We start from the raw sequence: 14,294 nt of genomic DNA, 5'->3' as shown, positions 1-14,294 counted from the left end.
AGAGGACACCTTATAAATTAGTAAGAATGTCGGAGAAGGTTGATTTTATCATTCTCCTAAAATAGCAAAAACTTAGCAAACTGCAGTTTGAGTGCATTTTTGCTTGTAGCACACTGAAGACTATCCCTCAAAGTATACCTTTAGGATACCTGAAACCGATTGTTTGTTTTTTTTTTTTTTTTATTGACTGTTCTAAAGCTTTAGTAAAAAATGGGCTACAATTCTCTTCTGAAGTTGTAGCCAGTAGTTTATCCACTTGATGGCAGTAGAGCACCATTTCTACTGTCCCCGTTGAGATGTTTCATTGGGTATACTTTGCAATACTCTATAGGACCTTTACTGTGTAAATATCAGAGATGTCACCCTGACCAGTTCAGTTCTGGTAACACACCTCCACTTGGATATTGTATCAGTTACACCCATTACATTAAATAGTAAATTCAGCAGAAAAGTTTTAAATCTTGGAAAACCAACTAAATTTAACCTTACAAGATTTTATTTAATAACAAATGACAAAGGGCTGTTACATAGTGTAATCCATAGAAACCAATGAGAAATAGGCTTGCTAAATAGCTAGGGCTTTCACATTGTTTGTACTTAAAAGAGCAAATATTCTAATACACATTTTGCATATACAGTATATTTCATGGGCTGCATTTCATGTTCCTTTTTTAGCAAAGCACAATGTATGTAAAAAAAGCAAAAAATATATATATATATATATTTGTTTTTTGTTTTGTTTTTTTACATGTGGCACCATTTGGCACTATAGAAGATGCACTTGTTAGAAAGCTCACCTAATATAAAACAAATAGGATTCTTTAAACGAGTACCATGCTAAACACAACAATATTTGTGACAACATTTGTATATTTGATAACAAGGATAATGAATTTCACATGCATTTTAGTTTAGTGTAAGGCCCTATTCAGGATTTTCTGGTTTGATATGTTAAGGCATGTTATGTTGTGAATTAGTGTGTGTTGCATTAAAGCCAATCTCCAACCAAAAACCATAATAAAAAAAAGAACAGTCCATTAAAAAAATAACAAAAACCGCTTTTTCTGCAATATTTACCTTTAACCACTTGTGGACCGCCCATCGTACATATACTGCGGCAGGGTGGCCACTGTGCGCCGGATCACATACCTAGTACGTGATCCGACACTTCCAGGTCGGGGGCACAGGTGTGCTGTCGGTGACCTGATTCCACTATGATTAGACACAGTGGGAGCTGATCTGCGGGTATCACGTTCTCGACGTTCACCGACACCCGCAGATCATTAGGTAGAGAAATAAATATATAAATAAATAAATAAAATTAAGTCGCGCTAGTCATATGATCATGGAAGAAATGAATGTCCATAAAGTCCAAACAGTGAATGATGTTATATTCAAAGAGCAGGTCCCCTTAAGGGTGTAAGCTTACCACAAGGAGGTAAGGTATAAGCCAAATTCTCCCGTGTAGATCTTGTCACCTTGATAGTGAATCTAGGCTCACATGAATGATGAACTCAGTGATGATTAGACCATGGAAATAAATAAAGAACGCAATAGCATAAAACCCAAAGTATGAATGGATTAACACCACAGTGTGCTAAAGCAGGATTGTGAAGTGGAATTAAACCGCCACCAATAGACCAATGTCTATTATTAAGTGAATCGTGCATATAGGTGAAAAAATAAATAAATAGGTACCCCTTACCAAATAAGGGATAAGTAACAGTGAAATGAATCGTGTTCTGGCTAGAGTCACCTCTTACCGGACATCACTAAATATCAAGCAGTTTGAAGAAATAATGAGTAAAGGATGAAATGTAGAACCGTCACCAGTCTGATTGGCCTCTTACCAAATAATGATAGATAGGGAGCAAAACGTGCAGATCACTAATCACTGTGACACACGGAGCAAGAGACAGGATACACTGATGGGGGTCGCCTCTTACCAGCTGGAAAAATAAACTGAGCCCATAGGATATCCACACATCCAGGAACCGATATTGACTGGTAAAGCAGCTTCTTAACAATCTCCAAATAGTTGCCAAAGATCACCATTAAAAGAAAAAAGAAGCTCCCATAGTGTGAAATCTTTAAAAAATTTATTAAGCTAAAAGCAATAACACTTACAAGAAAACGGGAGTAAGTAGCAGTAGGTATAGCCGCCGGCCGGACGGCTCCGCTCGCCCGCACTTTCAGTCTCGGTCGCAATTGGATGACGTCAGTACGCCGTGCCCTGACGACGTTTCGTCATAGATGACGTTATCAAAGTTATCAAAGTCCAAGTGTTATTGCTTTTAGCTTAATACATTTTTTTAAAGATTTCACACTATGGGAGCTTCTTTTTTCTTTTAATGGTGATCTTTGGATATCCTATGGGCTCAGTTTATTTTTCCAGCTGGTAAGAGGCGACCCCCATCAGTGTATCCTGTCTCTTGCTCCGTGTGTCACAGTGATTAGTGATCTGCACGTTTCGCTCCCTATCTATCATTATTTGGTAAGAGGCCAATCAGACTGGTGACGGTTCTACATTTCATCCTTTACTCATTATTTCTTCAAACTGCTTGATATTTAGTGATGTCCGGTAAGAGGTGACTCTAGCCAGAACACGATTCATTTCACTGTTACTTATCCCTTATTTGGTAAGGGGTACCTATTTATTTATTTTTTCACCTATATGCACGATTCACTTAATAATAGACATTGGTCTATTGGTGGCGGTTTAATTCCACTTCACAATCCTGCTTTAGCACACTGTGGTGTTAATCCATTCATACGTTGGGTTTTATGCTATTGCGTTCTTTATTTATTTCCATGGTCTAATCATCACTGAGTTCATCATTCATGTGAGCCTAGATTCACTATCAAGGTGACAAGATCTACACGGGAGAATTTGGCTTATACCTTACCTCCTTGTGGTAAGCTTACACCCTTAAGGGGGCCTGCTCTTTGAATATAACATCATTCACTGTTTGGACTTTATGGACATTCATTTCTTCCATGATCATATGACTAGCGCGACTTAATTTTATTTATCTTAGTTGGGGTGTGGTCACACTAGAAGTTGCTGCTTTACTCTCACCTTTAGCGCGGTTATTATTATTGTGTTATCATTAGGTAGAGAGCCAGAATGGCGATCTGCCTATGTAAACAAGGCACCGTTCTGTCAGCAGGTAAGACATTGATGCAAAGCAGGAACATTGATCAATGCCTTCCTCTAGTAAAAGCACCTCCCACTTAGTAAACACTGGCTAGGCACACAGTTAACCCTTTGATCGCCTCTGATGTTAAATCCCTTCCCAGCCAGTGTCAATAGTACAGTGACAGTGCATATTTTTAACACTGGTCCACAAAAAAGTCTCAGTTTCCCGACTGTCCACCACAATATTGCAGTCCTGCTATAAGTCACAGATCACCGCCATTACTAGTAAAAAAAAAAATAAAATTATACCATAGTTTATAGAAGTTATCATTTTTGTGCAAACCAATCAATATACGCTTATTGGGATTTTTTTTTACCAAAAATATGTGGCAGAATACATATTGGCCTAAACTGATTAAAAAAAATTGATTTTTGTTATTGGGTATGTTTTATAACAGAAAGTAAAAAATATTGTTTTTTGCTTTATTGTTATTATTGTATTCTCATCTACAAGATGCTCTCAGTTCTCCGTGTTGAATGCCATCCAGTGTCACTTAAAGCGGAATGAATAAAAAACAATAATTATTTTAAGTGTTACTAAACCTAGGACCCTGCATTTACTATATCTGGTCTCCCCTAGTACACAGAACATGGAAATGCAATTATTTTAGTAAATATAAACTGCTAGATACCTTTTCTCATCAGCAGTATATAGCTGTCTTATGGCTTCTATCAGTGTCTGGTTAAAGCTTATAGGAGGCGTTTTAATTCTCAGTGCTGATTGGTTCTGTGCTGATCTCATGCACCCTCCCAAGAAAAAAAAAAACTTTTTAGCAATACACACCAAACTGAGCATGTGCAGAGTGCCCCCAAGGCTCTGTACTATCAGGAGATTGATTGGGGACAGTTAAAGAAGAGTAGACAGGCCTTTTTACACGAATAGCCTTTTTACACAATGCCGAGGAGGATTAACCCCTTAGGTTCCACAGTGAGGATAACAAGCATGTTTTACTGCATATACAGACTGAATTTACTGTTATGGATTTAGTAATACTTTAATTTGCTAATAAAAAATCAATTCATTTTTAATTAAAAAATGCGAGCAGGCAGGCTTTTTGTATATAGATGAGGCAAGTCTCTTTCTGCAATAAAACAAACATACCTGCTTTTCACAGGTACTCTGGGCAGCTCATGCACAGCTCACTGTACATTGCTGGCACACCACAGTGCCAGAATTAATGAACTCCCTTGTGCAATGTCATTCTGGCCTGACTGTTCAAGATGACTGTAGATCATAAACCTGATGAGGGAGTGAGTGTTAGAAATTAGTTCTGCTTTAATTCAGAAGACAGAGGACACTGTGATTGCAGGGTATCAAGAATCCCATACCATAAGGGGGCTTAATCATGTCACCCTTCATTTATAGTGAACTGGCACATCATTCCAGTGCCACCCCACAGTTGTAGAAAATCTCTGGCACGCTCCATCAGAGCCAAGCAGGTCCATCCTATATTTCTTGTAGCGATCACATGTTGCGCTAACCCCAACATCAACTAAAAAACATCATAAACAAAATGTAAGCGATAAACAGTTCATAGGTCTAATATAGAAGTAAAATTCAAGATGAAAAAAAAATGTGCAAAGTGATCCGATAAATAGGTGATATTCCCCCATGGCTATGGCTAGCTGGAAATAGTGCCTGAAACGAGATGGCACAAACTCCTCCACCAAAGTGCACCCAGAAAGGCCTAACAGATAGCCATGACCTCCTTATGACAGGAAGGTCAAACAGTGCATCTGCCCCAAGGACTAAGTCGGTGATTCAGCCTGGATCCTCTAGGTAATGGGATGCTGTCATTCGTCATCAAAAGTAACTCAGTACTATTACTGTCATGGGATCATTGATATGTATGTCAAAAGAAAAAGTACCACATAGTGTACACCAATAAAAACATTTTTTACTAGCAAAAAGAAAGGCACTCACATTTAAAATGAAATCGTTAGACCAGCCTTTCTCAACCTTTTCAACACAGAGGAACCCTTGAAATAAATTTCTGGTCTCGGGGAACTCCTGCTAAAAATTAAAAATCTACAACTCATGACACGTTAGTGTGAAAGTCAGTGGGAAGAATGCTCCTTACTCTTGTCATCATTGGGAAGAATTACCCCTTTACAGATAGCTAAAAGGAACAATGGTGTCATTGGGAACATATCAAAGAGGCAGAAATAGCCCATTGCTCAAGGAACCCTCTAGCAACCTCAAGAAGAACCGTTCTACGGAACCCTGGTTGAGAAGCCCTGAGTTAGACCTTAAGTACATCAAATCTGGCCAGTAAACAAAACAGACTTCCGGTAGCATGATGACAGAGCAGGCTCTGTTTTATGCATTTCATCACACCTGATGTCTTCCGGGGGAGCATCATCATGCATTATCACTGTGACTTCTCCCAATGCATTTTGTCACAAATGACATAATCAGAGACACAGAGCACAGCTAAACAATGCATTGTATGTATGTAGACGAGCCAGCCACAGTTGCACTCTTGTGTTAAAGACTAATTGAATGAAACCCCCCCCCCCCCCCAAAAAAAAAAAAAAAAAAAAAACGTAGACCGGATCAGATTAAGCAGAAAGCAAAACATTTTTTTTACATTTTTATTTGGTTTTTATTATAAGTTTATTTATCTCTGCCTGTCATCACCCTGTGAATGAAACACTTGGATATACTGTAGTACTCAAGATGTTTTGCTTTCTGCTTAACCTGATCTGGTCTCTAATCTTTGGCTTTTTTTGCATAAAATTAGTCATCAGCATGAGAATACAACTGGGGCTTGCTCTTCTGCATACATATACAATGCATTGTCCTGCTGTGTTCTGTGCCCTCTGTGATGTCATTTGTGACAAAATGCATTGGGAGAAGTCACAACAAGCCAGGACTGAATACACTGGTGTGAACCCCAGGGTTCCGAGCTTTTTATTATGGTTTATGTTTTTTTTTTTCTTCTAACTCTGAGCAGTAGCTTTTACTAAGTTGAGCACCTTTATCTGCCATACATGTGAGTGCATTTTGGTCTTTAACCACTTGCCCACCGCTCACATTGAGCGTACTGCGGCAATGTGGCTCGTTCCCATCCAGCGACGTAGACCTACGTCGCTGGACTCCTCCCCCTGTAGGTGGCGCTCGCGCGCCGCCGGAGGCACGCTCCCGCTGTTTTCATCCACTGCTCTGCCCCGATCGTCGGGGAATCGAGTGAGGAGATCCGCCCGCCTGTATAAACAGAGCGGGCGGATCTCCATAGTGGCAGGGACTGACAGATCGGAGTGTTCAGCATAGCTGGACAACCGATCTGTCCCTGTCTCACACAGTCACCTCCCCCCCCACACGTCAGTAAGCACCAGGCATACATTAACCCCTCCCTCTCCAATAAAATTAATCCCTTTACTGCCAGTGTCATTTTTACAGTAACAGTGCATATGTATAGCACTGATTACTGCAGTAATGTCACTGGTACCCCCAAAAATGTCAGTCAAGGGTCCGATCTGTCCGCCGCAATGTCGCAGTCCCGCAAAAAAAATCGCAGATCGCCGCCATTACGCGTTAAAAAAAAAACACCAAAAATGACAGAAATCTTTCCCTTTGTTAGTAAACGCAATAACTTTTGCGCAAACCAATCAAAATATGCTTATTGCGATTTTTTTTTTTTACCAAACATAGGTAGCAGAAAACAAATTGGCCAAAAAATTTAAAAATATTTGATTTTTACATTTTTTTGGGGGGAATTTCATATAAAAAAATGTTAAAAATATTGTTATTTTTTCAAAATAAACGCTCTTTTTTTGTTTATAGCGCAAAAAGTAAAAATCGCACTGGTGATCAAATACCACCAAAAGAAAGCTCTGTTTGTGGGAAAAAAAGGATGTAAATTTCGTTTGGGTACAGCGTCGCACGACCGCGCAATTGTCAGTTAAATTCTCACAGCGCCGAATCGCAAAAAGTGGCCTGGATGGAAGACAGCAAAATCCTCCGGTGGTAAAGTGGTTAATAAAGTGTTTTTACTGCATTGAGCACTACTGTATGTCTGTTTTTCTCTGATTTGAGCTTGGAAGGTATTTCTCTTTTCGGGATTATTTAGGGCAGAGGAGTGGCTGGGCTTCATGCTTCCACAGAGGTTTTATTCTGAACTACACAGGATACAGGCTGATTTGACGAAGACGGTAGTTCCTTTGGTTGTTTGGTCACAATCTCTCAAGGGTCCTGGTGCCTGACAAATATTGTCGTGAACAAGCACGATATGTTCATGTGAAACGCGTCAACCTTGTCCTGTTACATCTGTCTGACATGGTGATAAATAAAGAACCTTGACGAGCATTCATCTAACTGTGGTGTGCGGCTATCTTCTTTCTCGTTATACCTGCTATTAACAGTGGTAGACCGGGGTGAGCACCCACAGTAATGTGCTGAGTCTTTACTGACCTGAGGGGTGTGTTCATTTCTGTTTGGATGCCTGACAAATATGCAAGCTTGACCTTTGTAGTGGGGGTCAGTCAGTGAGGTCAGCATTTGCCCTTTGGGGGTTGGTAGAGGTTTCTTCTGGCGGAGCACCCTGATCACAACTGAAGAATTTTTGCACATTTAAGATTTTTCACTCAATTTGGGACTTTTTTTAAATGATATATGATTCATTTTCTTAAAATGATACACACACATGGCTGGACATGATCATATGAATGTTTATTTAGTATTGTAGTATTTTCACATTTGCAAATCATTTAACATTTTTTATTTAATATCTTAATAAATAGCTAGACAGCGTAGCACTCTCATTAACATTATCATAGGCCCTAAGGATCACCCAGCCTGAAGAAGAGGTGAAGATGAAAATGAAGAGGACCCTGTAACATGATGTGACCGACCTAAAGACTTCAGAATAGGCCACTAAAAAAAAATAGCATAAAATAAATTTGGTCCACAGGCAGAAAAGGGGGTTGATTAGGGGAGGGAGCACATTTAGAATACACATCTATCATGTTCTCAAATAATAAAAAATGTATAAAGACATATTGGAGATGGATGTTCTCAAATCAGTTTAGAATGTTCTGTGTGTTGCAGGGAATATTTATGAAGTTCACAGAAACTCTCATTCTGTCATTTTGATTGATACCAGTGTGAGAAATATGTTTCTACTACAGCTGAAGACACATCTGCCATTACAGCATATTATACGCTGAATTAATTATTACCTATATTTAATATACACGTAAATTTCCACTCTATGGCACCATTTTTTAAGATATACCAAACACATAAGTTGAAAAATGTAAGCTTTTTTTAACCCCTCTGCATCCACAATCTCTAAATTCCCCTGCTGGGAAAACATTAATAAGCACCCTGTAGCAGAAATAGTGGCCATCCGTGAGACCTGTGACTTTGCTGTATCTGACAGCGAAAACAAAGCTTGCACCGCACCACCTATGAAACAATTTAGCTGGAGGTTTCTAAACTTTTCACTTTATGTCCTGCTGTTTGATGTAATAAAGGAAGATTCAAAGAATGATTCTTTGTGAGTGCTAAAGTTGTGATGTTTCTGACAGCAATCGAGAACCAAACAGCATGGTTCCTGATTACATGATTACACTATTCTGGCTGTGCAGTCATTGTGCCTAATACAGAGAGCATCAAAAAATATCCGTGACACATATGGCCATCATCCATAATTGTATACCAAAGAAAAAAAAGAAGAAGAAAAAAATTGGAATTTATAGGCCAAAAAGTGGAGGGATAATCAAAAATTAGTAAAATACAGGTTTTATTGTATCAAAAAATGGTTTACAAACAATACATAATGACAATCAATACATAAGTGCAAACAATAAAAATTTGTAAATGAGAACTGTAGATATTGCAGTAAATACTGTGTGTAGCGTGGGTCTTTGATGCCGTGTTTCACCAAATACTTCCTCAGGGCTACAAAGACCATACAGTATTTGTCTGGAAAACTGCACATGCGAAGAATGTTCCCTGGGCAGGCTCCGGGACAATATCAGGAGACAACTGTCTGGTATTGATCATATAGTGTGACCTCCCAATATATGTCCAAACAAGAGGGTTGTGATCTAGTAGCTATTGAGAGTTGATGAACTGATGCCCTGAGGGATTAAATTTATAAAATATTGTCCCCTTATTAGTTGACCAGATATGTCATAACTAAGCTGTAGAGCCTAGTTAAAAATAAAATAAGTCTAGAAAACTGTTGACTTTCAGAGACCCTAAAAGGTAGACCTATGTAATGTAATCTGTCAGGAGAAAACTATATTGATCTCGAGTATATATCGATCTTGGCAGATTTTTTTTTTCTCTTTCTTTTTTTTCTTAGAAGGGTTGTTTTAAGAATGTAGTTAGTTAGGATTTAAAATGGAAAAAATAGTTATATACTAGAGTATGTGCATGTGGCGAGATGAAGGTATTTTTGTACAGAGAAAAATAATGATCACATATATATGTATCGATGGATGTACATAGATCTGTTGTTATTCTCGTCTATATATGTGCGTTTGATTTTTGACTATTGTACCTATCTTGTTGTAGTGTCAATTTTTTCTTTAATAAAAAAATTATCTGATTGAAAAAAATAAAATAAATAAAATACATTTATTCATATAGCTTACAGAAGACTTTATTAATCCCAAAGGAAAAGTGGGAAATTGTTGAGACACAGACACACAAGATACAAAAACACAACAAAATTACCAATAACAGCCATTAGCACCCAATAAAATATTTATCAGTTTAACCACTCTCCCTCTAAAAGATTTACCCCTCTTCATGACTGGCCATTTTTGAGATACGGCACTGCGTTATTTTAACTGACAATTGTGCAGTCGTGAAACACTGTACCCAAACAACATTTATTGCCTTTTTTCCACCCAAATAGAAATTTCTTTTGGGGGGTATTTGATTACCTCTGCGGTTTTTATTTTTTGCGCTGTAAACAAAAAAAGACCGACAATTTAAAAAAAAAAAAAAAACAATATTTTTTGTTTTCTGCTATTAAACATATCCAATGAAAAAAAAAACTAATTCCTTCATCAATTTAGGCCGATATATATTCTGTAACAAGACACAAAAAGATTCCAAGCTCTCCTTACTGACCAGTCTGCTGCCAATCAAATTGACCTGTCTAACGGTATGCGTTAAAAACAGGGGTTTAGTTGCACACATCTGAAAATACATTCGTAAGCCACAGAGCCCGACATGGCACCCCATTTTCTGTGGTCCTAACTATAAATTCTGTGAGTCTCCAACAATGGAAGCACATGCAGGCAATCCAGCAGCAGTAGAAGCAGGAGCAGAGTCAGATGAACTCGGCCATAAACAAACAGACAGATCAGGTGCAGATTCTTAGGCAGAAGCATGGTCAAAGGCAGGCCGGGATCAATGCAGGCAGAGTTCAGGAAAAGTCACAACAAGCCAGGTCAGTAACGGTATTTAGATGCAGAGTAACAGGTTGCAGGTATGCAGGAGAGCTCTATAGACAAGACAGCACTGAAGCATAGCACAGGTTTAGTTTAAATAGCCATTTGGCACCAATGCGAGCAGACGGTTTTGCATGTGCACGAACATGTGCATGTCCGCTTGCGAGCATTTGCACAATTTCTATGAGCATGAACAAGAATACGAAGTAGCCTGTACCTATGGGCAGGAAGCTGCCTAGAAGAGCCATTCTGTCTGCTGGAATGTCCTTCCTGACAGTAGTTCTGGAGGGGCTCTAAAATACGAGAGTTGACTGCAGGACTACAAGTTCCAAGATCCTCTGCTCTGTCCAATCAGAACAGCTTTCCTCCTCTATAGGCAGAAAGGGATTTAATGGTCAGGTTCCCAGGCATTAGTAACTAGCTAGTCTATAGTTCTGTTTGATTATGTCCTCTTGGTTCCATCTTGCAATAGCCAGAACCTGCCTACAGCCCTTATTCTGTCTTTTATATATTATTGCCTCGTGTGCCCTCTGGATTCAGTTCTTCACTCAATTGACTGAAATGAGTATTCAGATAAGGACTTCTGACTTTTTTCTGACTTTTCTGTTCTGCATACTGTACCTGGCGAAGGATAGTGATTCAGAAAGTGTCAAAGCCATCGTATTAGAATAACAGCCAGACAACTAGCATTTATAGAAAGTCAGTACTATCATCGTTGTTGCTTCTCTTATGACAAGCTTCATGTAGCAAATAATTGTTGGAATATATGATTGCTTTGATATAGGTCTTTGGAATATGATGTAACCTGAGTTAGGGCTTGTTGCTGCTCCTCTGAAAAGTCTTCTGTGGTGTATCACTTTTAAGAGGGCATTTAACAGGCAGTGAGATGATATGTCACTTCCTCACTGTCTGTTTTAACCGCAAAAAGGCTGAACAACCGGTCTGCATGTGGGCCTTATACAGTACAATTAAATGGGTTGCTTTTGGCCGCGGTACTGCAAGCATTGCAACCGCAGCATGTGTTCCGCCCTGAGACGTTGCATGCTCTTGTTTGGGTGGGTAATAAAACCACAGCTAAGCAGCCTGTTTTTACACCCCTCTGTCTACACATGTGAATGCGCTGCAAAACATGTATCAATATGAATGTATAGTATCTATTTGGTCTTTTTTTGGTCTATTTTGTATGCTGCTCAGTATAAATCTGGTATGCTGGGAATCAGATAGAGAGTATAATGTGCTCTTTTTGGGCATTTGGATGAACATTTCACTAGCAAACCCAGTGAAGTAATACAAAAGACCTCTTGCCAGTGCATTTCTGGCACCATAGAATGGCAACGAGCAACAGGAATCCTGCAATCCCTATTCTCTGGGTGAGGATGCTACTTTAAGTTTCTGGGACTTATGGGATGAGGGTTATCCTGTTCCTGTCACACAGGGCTAGCCCTACCATGGGTCCCGCTGGGTTTATTGGACCCAGGCAGAACTTTGAGAGGGGCTGAAAATTGACGCCCAATAATTTTTTCCAGCAGTTTTGGGTGTCATCCAGGGGCGGCTGCTGGGCGCGAGGGTGCTCGCACACAGTCTAACACTGGACGTTAAACACCCAAGCACACATGAAGAGCTAAGGTGTGTGTGCTTCCATGGGCGAAGTACCCGCAGGAAACCGCGAGCAATGAAAGATTCCTTCCCCACCAGGAGCCGATGTTCGGGCAAAGTGTGCAAGGCTTGCAGAGGGTGCAGCCAGCCTCGTGCCCGGCCCACCTTCTTCTGCTCTGGTGCATACGTGAGACTAGGCACTGGAAACTGTGGAAGCACTAGGAGAGAGCAACAGAGAGGTAATATAAGTTAGTTCTGTGTGACAGGACGCAATGAGTGTCCATCATTTTTTCTAGTAGTGGCTGCTGATCTGATGGATGGCCAAATGTTGCATAGCCTGTCATACTCAAAAATCACTATACAGCCTTGCTTGCTATTATACTACCCTAGTCTGCCCCTATACTGCCCTAGCCTGCCCCTATACTACCCTAGCCTGCCCCTATACTTCCCTAGCCTGCCCCTATGCTGCCCTAGCCTGTCTATATACTACCCTAGCCTGCCACTATACAGCCCTAGCCTGTCTATACACTACCCTAGCCTGTCTATATACTACCCTAGTCTGCCCCTATACTGCCCTAACCTGCCTATATACTACCCTAGTCTGCCCCTTTACACGCCTAGCCTGTCTATTTACTACCCTAGCCTGCCCTCTTACAGCCCTAGCCTGTCTATATACTACCTTAGCCTGCCCCTATACTGCCCTAACCTGTCTATATACCAACCCAGCCTGCCCCTATACTGCCCTATCCTTCCCCTATACTGCCCTTCCCTGCCCCTATACTGCCCTTTTTTTTGGGATGGTGGGGCAGCATTTCATTCTTGGACCCCGGCAGCACAATATCTTGGCCCAGCCCTGATGTCACAAGAATAGTTACTTATGCAAAATTGAAAAAAAAATGAGAAGTCTTGTATTCTTAAAAAAAAGGATTTTTTGTATGAGGAAAAGAACTTTGCCAACGCTTTTAAAAGGATTAGACCAAGAAGAGTTGGGACTGCACATCACCACTCAACTGCCTAACAGTAATTCAACTGGGTTATGCAGCCATTGGCACAAAACAATGTCTATGTTCAGTGATGAAAACACTGCAGAAGAACCATCCAGTGATGCATACTTCTAATTAAATTCTGACCTCCTGACATGGCAAGAAGTAACAAAAAGGATCCCTTTTAATCCCCTGAGGATGTAATGTAGAGCAACATAAAACAAGTGACTTATATCTACCACACAGGGGAGCTATAGGTTCACTACAACAGAATAATACCACACGAGAGCACAAGTCATCATGTATACATACAGTATACCTTTGCAAAAATTGACAATGTGAGATAAAGGGCCCAAATGGCAGAAAACCATAGATAATTGGAAATCTTTATGAGCCTGGGAGCCATGATTTCATTTTCCATATCACAGAAGATGTCCTCCAAGTGGTAGCTAGTAAAATACAATATCTGTTCATAGCTCTCACCTACCTGATTAACCAAAGAATATTGTTCCTGCCGAACCTTCACAGAACAGTGTCTTAATAACACCTCATCTCTCAAGATTTACCCATTAACAATCTAAAGAAAATTGCTCTGTAATAAAATGGGGCTACAAGTCCTGTATTGATTTCTTGAAAGCTGGTAACAGTATATTTTATTGTTTCTTTTCCCATGTTGTACTAGCTGAATGTTTCTGTAAAACAGTGGTGTCAGTCACTAAATTATTTTATTTTGTCCTGCATCAAACTGTATGTGTACATTCCCTTTTTTTAGTAAAATGTACACATCTCAGCCTTATAAAATATTAGAATTAGTTTATATAACTTGAAAGCATTATAAATCTTCCTACCTGCACCTTTTTGTCTTTCACCTGCATAAGATGTGCATTGATCATGTAGTTTTATGATGTCATTTGTTGGCCTGGATGCTCAGCCTATATGTAGAGCTTACCCCCAAAAGGAGCCATTGTTTCCTCAGGTCCCCTGTTCCTACTGCCCATGACTCTCCAAGCAGCACCGCACTCTTCGACACATCAGAGATGAAATGGAAATGGCAAAAATCACAAAGATGTGAAACAGGAGAGAATTAAAGTATGCAATTAGCA

Source organism: Pelophylax lessonae, assembly GCF_965119305.1.
Source record: "Pelophylax lessonae genome assembly, chromosome: 5".
Lineage (NCBI taxonomy): Eukaryota > Metazoa > Chordata > Amphibia > Anura > Ranidae > Pelophylax > Pelophylax lessonae.
The sequence above is the reverse complement of the archived record's forward strand: the minus strand, read 5'-3'. Positions refer to the sequence as shown.